Source organism: Nannospalax galili, unplaced genomic scaffold, assembly GCF_000622305.1.
Source record: "Nannospalax galili isolate Female #2095 unplaced genomic scaffold, S.galili_v1.0 scaffold63, whole genome shotgun sequence".
NCBI lineage: Eukaryota > Metazoa > Chordata > Mammalia > Rodentia > Spalacidae > Nannospalax > Nannospalax galili.
Genome location: NW_008355272.1, coordinates 1,995,756 through 2,005,755, shown reverse-complemented (window position 1 = coordinate 2,005,755; position 10,000 = coordinate 1,995,756). Strand labels below are relative to the sequence as shown.

The 10,000-nt window shown below is 40.0% G+C and overlaps 1 protein-coding gene and 1 non-coding gene across 8 annotated transcripts in view; both read left to right on the top strand.

Moving 5' to 3' along the window:
• The window catches only part of Akap13 (A-kinase anchoring protein 13), a 370,808-nt gene that overhangs the window by 14,381 nt on the left and 346,427 nt on the right, over window positions 1-10,000 (top strand). The window lies entirely within an intron of this gene.
• Window positions 1,800-1,904, top strand: LOC115067575. The gene has a single exon (XR_003846965.1). It is a non-coding gene; the product is annotated as a U6 spliceosomal RNA (small nuclear RNA).

Below are 10,000 nucleotides of genomic sequence, written 5' to 3'. Positions count from 1 at the left end.
CACCCCAGTAAAATGACTTTTGCTTGGAAAGGTTGTGTAGTTTTTTTTATTAGCATTACTAAAAAAAAAATGATTACACTGAAAAATTTTGTATAGGTCGGAGATTTTGGAAAAGGAATAAATACCAAACTGACATTACACCAACAGTGACAAATTCTACAGTATTGTTGAAATTTGGCAGTACAGTTTTGTCAATACAAAAATACTAAAAAATTACAGTAGACATAGAATTATTTTATTATTATTATTATTATTATTATTTTTTTGGTCTTTTTGAGACAGGGTGTCCCTGTAGCCGCACCTGGCCTGTATTCGCTATGGAGACCGGACTGGCCTCGAACTCACAGAGATCCGTCTGCCTCTGCCTCCTGAGTGCTGGGACTAAAGGCGTGTGCCACCACGTCTGGCTCTAGACTGTAATTTTTATCCCTAGAAGCTCAATTAGGTGCTCTACATTTTCTGTGGGGCACAGGTGTGGGTACACTGGGCCTATAAAAGAGTAATAGAAAAATGAGGGAAAACCTCTTGGTGCCTGGGAATGGGAAAGGTCCAACATCAAGGCCTGGGTGCCCAGGACCACGTGTGAAGTAAGACCATAGCTGGTCTTCAGCAGAGGTGGGGAATCCATTCTAGAGAATTACTCCTCCCAAGACTAGAATCTGCAAGTGACCGAGACCTCCCCTGTCTGCAGCATAAGCTCAATACAGAGGCAAAGTCACTGTCATGCACAACTTGGGACCTTGGGGGGTTGGGATTATGGGGAATGCAGCTGCCCAACTTCGGGAAGTCCCTATCTCTTAATTTGCTCTACTCTCAGTTTACTGTCAGAGAAGTGTGAAACCATGGCTCATGGTTGGGGACCACAGTTCCGGGCTGTGAGGAACCTTAGGTGCTCTCCTGTGAGCTGGAGCTGCGGTCCCCTCACGTGAACCTGAAGTTTGTGTAGTTTGAAGGTGGTATTAATTCCAGTTCTGCTGTGTTCCTGTCACACAACTTGTGTGGCCAATGCTTTTCTTTTGCTCTTGTGTTCTTTTGTTCTATGAAATTGCTTACTTACTTAATTTATTTATTTATATTTTCTTCTTTTTTTTGGTCTTTTTGAGACAGGGTCTTCCTGTAGCCCCAGCTGTCCTGGAACTCACTATGTAGACCAGGCTGGCCTTGAACTCACAGAGATCCGTGAGTGCTAGGATTAAAGGCGTGCGCCACCATGCCCGGCACTTAATTTATTTTTTAAATGCTTTTTTCTTTTTATTTTTGAAGCAGGGTTTTACTTTGTAAACTTGGCTGGCCTGGAGCTCACTGCTGTAGCTTAGGCTAGTCTGGAGCTCCACGTAGTCCTCTTGTTTTAGCCTTTAGAGTGCTGGTATTCAGGTGTGAGCCACCACAGCCAGCTGTCAAATTGTATTTGTCAATGACTCAGGCTTTTTTAATAGTGAAGAAACTTTTTATTATATTTCTGTATAACATTAGTGAATATATCAGATTGCAGTTCCTCAGTTGGTGTGCTGGATAGCTTCAGTTGTCAGCTTGACATACCTAGGAAGGGGGAACCTCAGTTTCGGAATTCTTCTATTGGTTTAACCTGTGGACATATCTGCAAGGCATTTTCTTGATTGTTGAGTGATGTGGGAGGGTCCAGCCCACTGTGGGTGGTGCCGCCCCTGGGGAGATGGTCCCTGGGTTGTATATGAAGCAGGCTCTTGAGGATGGAGAGGGACAGAGGGCTCTGAATGTGATCACAATACATTATATGACATTCTTGAATCAATAGAAATATTATACATTTAAAAAAAGATGCTTGCTTCAGAATACCTATACTAAACATTGGAACAATGCAGAGAGGATTAGCATAGCCCCTGTGCAAGAATGACATGCAAATTCGTGAAGTGCTCCATATTTTTTATATTTATAGAGAAATATATCTTTCACTCCTTACCAAAGAAGCTTCTTTTTGTAACATATGACTATTACAGAATTTCAGAACTGGTCAAATGCAGAGAAGTGGTGTCTGTGAGACATTTAATCCTAAGTGACACATCTTCAATGCAACCTCTAGACATGGGAGGAATGCATCTCTTAACTCTCACCAGAGAAATTTCCTTATACAGCAGATGATGATTAACACAGAAACCCACAATTGGCCAATGTGCTGAGAACAAGCGGCTACAGAGTGCTTATCCTTGAATAGAATACCCATGTCAAACCTCTTCCTCCCAAGGCTCAGTGATCATGGTGAAAGAGGAGGTGGAAAGATTGTAAGAGCCAGAGGGGATGGATGACCACAAGGAAACAGAGTCTTCCACACAGCTGATCCTTTACTCATGAACTCATAGCAAAGGGGACAGCATTCACAAGTCCTGTGCAAGCTCAAACCAGACAAAATTCCAGCATAGACATGGGGAAGTAGGTAAGACATCCCAACCCAACCTAAGGAACTTTTGGCAATTGATGGCTGCTGGGAGGGGAAAAGACAGTGTCTTGCAGGGATGGGACTCTTGGTGGGCCCACACTGAAGGACATTTGGGTATACAAATATAGGCTGTATTATATATAAGAGACTCCATTAAATTGGACAAGTGGCAGGGGGGAGGTATAGAGAGGGGAGAGAATCCACATACCATCAAACTATATTGTATGAAAAAAGTCACAAAATTCAATTAAAAAAGTACTAAGAAAACTGAATAGAAGAAAGAAAAAGAAAGAAGAAAGAAAGAAAGAAAGAAAGAAAGAGAAAGAAAGGTGGAGCATAGGCCAGAGGAGCAAGCCAATAAGCAGCATTCCTTTGAGGTCTCTGCTTCAGTTTCTGCCTCCAGATTCCTCCCTGACTGCCCTCAGTTGATGGACTGTCATTTGGAAAGGTAAGGTAAATAAACCCTTTCTTCCCCAAGTTGGTTTTGGTCAGTGTTTTATCACAGCAATAGGAAATAGCTAGGACAGTTGGCAAGTAAGACACAGAATAGCCTTTCCCTTTGATTCTCTGGAGAATCTCTGTGTCAGTCATCTGTTTTTTTTTTTTAGGATTCAGTTTCTTCCTGGTTTGTGATACTGAACCTGGGGTTTCCAGTGATGCTTACTAGTAAAGAACATTTTGCTAAGTTTTAACATGGGTCCTTGCTCAAGGTGTTCACTTTTTTCTTCTAATTTGGATTTTAGCATTTGATTATATGTTTCTTCATTATCATCCAGAGGTTCTGGTCTAGGGATAGGTTTTATGTGTTAATATGGACTGTCTACAGAAGGGTGGAGCATATGATCATCCTGCTGGCGGATATTGAAATGAGTTCTGCTTTACAGTTACTATCTTCTAGAACAGAAGAATATGGTAGCTTTATAACAAACCCAAAACAAAGCTATATTTTGGATTGAAAATAAATACTTCCAGATAGTTCTGTTTGACATCACTCATTTTACTGCCACCACCGTGATGTATCAAGATCCTTATCAGGTGACAGGAAAAAAGGTGTTTCTAGGTGCACTGATGTTCAGTCTGTGAGCCTTCCTTTCATGACTCACCTTTTGCTTAGTCTTAGAGATGTGACCAGAAAAGGATATAAAACTTAAGCTTTTGGACAAGAAATGGAATAGAGAATGTTTCATATCATTGAAGAGTCTTTTCAGTTTTAGTGACTTCCTTCTTAAACTAACTTCCTAACTTAAACTTAATTTAAACTTAACTTTAACTTCGTAACTTAAAAAAAAATCTTATTTTTATTTTATGTGTATGAATGTATTGTCTGCATGTGTTTAAGTGCACCTGTGTCATGCAGTGCCTGTGGAGGTCAGAAGAGGGCGTTGGATTCTCCTGGACTTGGAGTTATGGACAGTTGTTAGCTACTGTGTGGGTGCTGGGAATCTAACCTGGGTCTTCGGCAAGAGCAGCGGTGCTCTTAACCACTGAGTCATCTTGCCAGCCTCATAAATAACTGCTTTTACTGTTGCCAAAAGCGAATACTACACTTTAAACATATTTTCTCTTTCTCATACAGTGCAGTTATAATAGAATCATTTGATGAATGTTGTGCCTGGGTGGTTTTCTAAGGCAGTTGCTTGCTGCCCCAGAATTCAGAGGAACTTGAATCTTTGTCTAGATAACTTTGTTGGGGAAACCGTAGTATTTGATGGAAGAAAGGAGAGAAATTCTGAGAGCTTGGTGTACATATTTTATTTAATTAAAAAATTTTTTTTTGTTTTTATCGTGAACGTGGATCTGTTGTTTAGTGTGCTAGATAAGCATGTCCCTGGGGCTGGTAAGAGTGCATGTTTCCCCAAAACACCTGAGTTTGGATCCCCAAAACCAATGCAAAAACTGATGTAATAGCAGGTGTCTGTAATTACAGCACTCCTACAGTGAGATAGGAGGTGGAGACAGGAAAGTAACCCCACCTCCCCAGCTCCCAGGCCAGCCAGTTGATTTGGAATAGGCAGTACAGTTTGAGGAAGGTGCAAAACAAGGATGACACCCAGAATTGTCCCCTTACCTCCACACGTGGTGTGGCACATGCTCCCCTTCACGCATAAACACATAGACACACACAGAATGGCCCTGAACTTTTCCCTCCATGAGCTAATGAGCTCTCCCCGTCCAGTTCTTTCTCTTCCCATTTCCTTTGTCTTCTCTTCTTAAAAGCCTGTAAATTAAAAAGTGAGATGAATTGCTTGTAACTGGTGAATCTCTGTGCAGCATTTACACCCAGGTTTAAGCTTTTGTTCTTTCTCCAAGATTATTTATTGTAACTTGGAAGTAATGTTGTACAGCTGGACCTTGAATATTACTGTGTGTGAACTATGAATAATTGCGATCAACTTAGGCAAATGTTCAAAGCTATCATGTTTGTTGGCTGGTTTTCTTGAGATAGGGTCTCACTGTGCAACCTTGGTTGGCCTGGAACTCAGTGCTACCATTTTATTTGTAAGGATATCTGAAGGAATGTTTACTTTTTGAAAAGCCAACTTTTTTTGGAATTTTTTTTTTTTGCTAGGATAAATTTTTTATATATATATATATGACAAAAACCAGGCATGGTGCATGCCTTTAGTCCCAGCACTTGGGAGGCAGAGGCAGGCAGATCTCTGTGAGATTGAGGCCAACCTGGTCTACATAGTGAGTTCCAGGCCACTATGGGACTATAAGGAGACCCTCTCTCAAGAAAAAAAAAATTTTTTTTTTCTTTTGGAAAACTCTTTGGTTATAATGTTATAATAGTATTTTGAAATGGAAATAAACTAAATTTCCTAAGATGCTTTGTTAGGATATGCTTGTTTTTCCTATTTATATTAGTTATGGATTTGGGTGGTGTTTTTTTCCTGTTTGTGAGACGGTCTTACTATGTAGCCCTAGCTAGTCTAGGACATGCCATGTAAAACAGATTGGCCTTCAACTCACCAAGATCCACTGTCTCTGCCTTCTTTTGTTGGGACTAAAGGCATATACCACACCCGCTTTTTTTTTTTTTAAATAACCTACTGCATCATGGGAGTAGTCCCATCCAGTGGAGCATAGTTGACCTACCAGGGGCCACAACCTCAAAGAAAATTGACTCTGTCTCCCAGACGATGTTAACTATCAGTAGCTTTTCAGCCAAGGGATAGGGGCTCATGAGCCCCTCCTTCTCCATGTTGGAATGTTGACTGATTTGATTTTTTACAGGCAGCCACAACTACTGTGAGCTCATAGTGGCAGTGGTCTAGAAGAGTTTTGCTTCAGTTGCCCCAACCTCTGGCTCTTTCAATCTTTCTCTTTTATGGTGGTCCCTGAGCCTTGGGTATATATATATATATATACACATATATATATATGTATATATATATGTGTATATATATAAGATCAACAGCATATATATATGTATATATATATATATGTATATATATATATATATGTGTGTGTGTGTGTGTGTGTGTGTGTGTGTGTGTGTGTAATAGAGATGTCTCATTTGTGGCTGAGTACTCCACAGACACTATCTGCATTTTAATCATTTGTGAGTTTCTTCCTTAACCATTGTCCACTGTGCAGAGGAACTTCCCTGAGATCTGAGAGCTGCACTAATCTGTGGGTATAAAAATATGCATTTAGAGGGCAGTTTAATACAATACCCATTTAGTAAAATAATGATGATAGGTTCATCCCTGGGGCCTAATGAGCTTCCCAATCATGGATTCTTATTCAGAGTTACAGTACTAGGCATGCATTTCCTCCTCTGGATAGGGCCTTAAGTCCAGTGAGAAAGTGTTTGGTTATTCCAATTTTATTTTTTGTGTCAGGGTATCTCTGACAGGGTATCTCATTGAATTCATTAATTGGGATAGGCTTCCTGGCCAGTGAGCTTCAGAGCTTCAGGGATCTGCCTATCTCCATGCCTTCTCATTTTACCACCCCCAAGTTCTAGGGTGATAGGCATACACCATCATGCCCAGCTTTGTACATGAGTCTAGGGATTCCCAACACAGGTCCTTATGTGCATGGCAGGCACCTTACTGACTGAGTCATCTCCCCAGATCTAAAATTGTTTTAATAATGTTAAAACATTAAAAACAGCTGGGCGTGGTGGTGCACGCCTTTAATCCCAGCACTCAGGAGGCAGAAGCAAGCAGATCTCTGTGAGTTCAAGACCAGCCTGGTCTACATAGTGAGTTCCAGGACAGCTAGGGCTAGAGAGACCCTGTCTCAAAAAAACAAAAAACAAACAAAACACCAAACACCAAACCAACCAAACAAAAAACATTAAAAACAGAACAGTAGAATTGATTCTTATACCCATCATCCATATTTTGGACAACTAATAAAGCTTTGCTGTTCTCTGAATATATCATTTAAAAATCAGTTTTGTAATGAAATCCATATACTGTGAAATTTGCCTCTGTTTCACTTCAGTATGTTGATTCAAGTTGTCTTTTATTTTTTATTACATTTTCATTTTATTTTGTATGTATATATGTGGGTATGTGTGTGCCATGGTGCACTTGGAAAGGTCAGAGGATAATTTGTGGGAGTCATTTCTCTTTACCATGTGGGAACTGGGGATTCAGGCTTGGCATCAAGTGCCTTAATCTGATACCTGCATCCCCCTCCCCTCCCCTCCCCTCCCTTTTCTTCTTTCTGAGTCAGGGTTTTACTATGTAGCCCTCTTGGAGTAGAACTTGCCCTGTAGACCAGACTGGCCTTCAACTCACAGATCCACCTGCCCCTGCCTTCCAAGTGCTGGGATTAAAGGTGTGTGCCACCATGCCTGGTCTCTTATTATTTCTTTTCTTTTTAATTAAAAAAAACTATTTTTCTATTTTTTATGAGTGTGAATGTGATACCTACATGTATGTAAGTTTATCCGTGTCATGCAGTGCCCTTGGAGGTCAGAAGAAGGCGTCAGATCCCCTGAAACTGAAGTTATGGATGGTTGTGAGCCACCATGTGGGTGCTGGGAACTGAACCTGGGTCCTCTGCAAGTGCAGCCATGGTTTTAACTGCTGAGCCATCTCTCCCCTGGTCCTTTAGTTTTCTTTTCTTTTTCTTTCTTTTTTTTGAGATGGTCTCCCTGTAGCCCCAGCTGCTAGAACTTGATATGTAGACCAGGCTGGCCTCAGTCTCACAGAGATCTGCCTGCCTCTGTCTCCAGAATGCTGGGACTAAAGGCGTTCGCTACCATGCCCAGCTTCTATTATTTTCTTAATAATTTTATTTTATTTCTTTTGTGTGTGTTTGTGTCTCAGTGCATGCTTGCCATCGTGCATGTATGGAGGTCAGAGGACAATTAGAGGGAGTCAGTTTTCTTCCTTCATGTAGGTACCGAGTATTGAACTCAATTCATCAGGCTTGTGGACAAAGCACCTTTACATGCTGACCTATCTTGCCAGCTCAAGATTTTATTATTTTTACACTAATGCATAATACTATAAACCTTGAAATATTTTTTCTTTTTTTTTTTTTTGATTATTTTGAGACAGGTGTAGGCCCAGCTGACCTGAAACTCACTTTGTAGATCAGACTGGCCTTGAATTCACAGAGATCCGCCTGCCTCTCTGCCTTTCAAGTGCTGGGACTAAAGGTGTACACCACTACACTTGGTTTGAAATGTCTTTTTTAAAAACAATATTTTTATTATTTTTATATTATATGTATGCGTGTATTGCTTGCATGTGTGTAAGTGCACCTTGTTATGCAGTGCCTGAGGAGGTCAGGAAAGGGCATCAGATTCCCTGGAACTGGAGTTACTGATGATTGTTAGCTGCCATGTGGGTGTTGGGAATCTAACCTGGGTCCTCTGCAAGAGCAGTCAGTGCTCTTAACCTCTGAGCCACCTCTACAGCCCTGAAATGTCTTTTTAAAACATGGCATAATCTGTTTCCAGGGTACCAGTCAAGACAGCTTTAACTCAAATGAATGCTGAGTAGCCTGTTTTCCTTTGAATAGACTAATTACAGAAATAAGATGATAAACCTTCTATTAAGCACTCTGGCATGAAATCTGAGATTTCTCTCCAATTAGACATGGAAAATTAAACAAAGCTGCACATATTACTGATCTGCTCAGTTTTTGAGTTCCCCCTTATGTTAGACTCCTTCTATCCCTTTCAGTTGGCCATTTCTCTTAAGTACCAGCACAAGAACGTTAGGGTTTATGTAAAATTATTTTTATGTTGCTTTTTTTTCACCTTTCCACCTAGGATTTAGTGGTCTTTCTCCCCTTGAGGTTTATTTTTTTTCTTCTCATAATTCATTTCTGTTTTGATTTTTGTAAAGAAAATACCTTTTTTATATTTATTTATTTATTTTTGGTCTTTTTGAGACTGGATCTCTCTGGAAAACCCAGCTGGCTTGGAACTTGCTATGTAGGCCAGACTGGCCTCAGACTCACAGAGATCCATTTGCTTTTGTCTCCATTTCCAGAGTTCGGGGATTAAAAGTGTGTCACTACCACTCCCAGCCAAGAAAATACTTTTTTAACTTAATACATTTTCTGCTTGATAATTCATTTGGTAGTGTATATAAAAATGTTGACTTTTTGTGCTTTTAAATTTTAGATCATCCTCTTAAAAGGTTTCATCTTTGAACAGTAGATAGGTGGTTTTTCATGACCTTGTGGTACTCACTGCACCTGAATTCTCTGAAGCATTACTGTTCCTCGCATCTACTGTCATTAATTATTGGCAGCTTTGTCCAAAGTGCTGTGGCAGTGCAAAGATTACCGCTTTTGTAGTTCTCCCTAGGATGTGCCCCCTAAATGGTGACATTTTCTTTCCTGAATCCAAATAAAAGTTTTTTTTGTGAGATACCTCAGGATCCAAATAGGAATTCAGAAGAAAAATGATGCATTCTTTCTTCTTAGCCTTGATATCTGTTGAAATGTCCAGGGACAAGGTCACTAAAATAGAGTTGTCATTCATAAAGAACCACATGGCCCTGGTGTCCTATGCATGTCATTTATTTCTACATGCAGGACATTTTTGATTTTGCCAGAATAGGAAACTGAAGCCCAGGGAGGGTAATTCACTGATTTTGGATATATTTTATTCAGCATTTTGTTAAAGGACTCTTGAATGTTAGGTACCGTAGATAAGTGATAAATGAAAATATGGGGCCAGTACCTTTGGAGTGCTCATGATTTTGATTCTTCATTACTATATGATAACAATTAACGGTGATAAGTACTGTCATTTGTAACTCCTGAAGTGCTAAACTTAGTACCAACTATTCTGCAAGATGTATTTTATTTCTCACAACCATAAGAGGTAGGGTCTTTTATTACTGCATTTTATGGATGAGGAGTCTGGGGCCCAGAGAGGCTAGATAACTTGCTCAGGGTCACATAGATGGCAGAATTGGGACTTAAACATGGGTCTATGACTCTAGAACCCAAATTATTTTCTATATATTCTAAGATGAGTTGAAAATCAAAAGGATATCCACTGGGCTATGATTTTGGCAGAGTTTTATGTAATTTTAATTTTGCTAGTAGATTTATTTGAATGGCTCACTTTCTACTTAATTTTCAATCATTCTTAAGCTT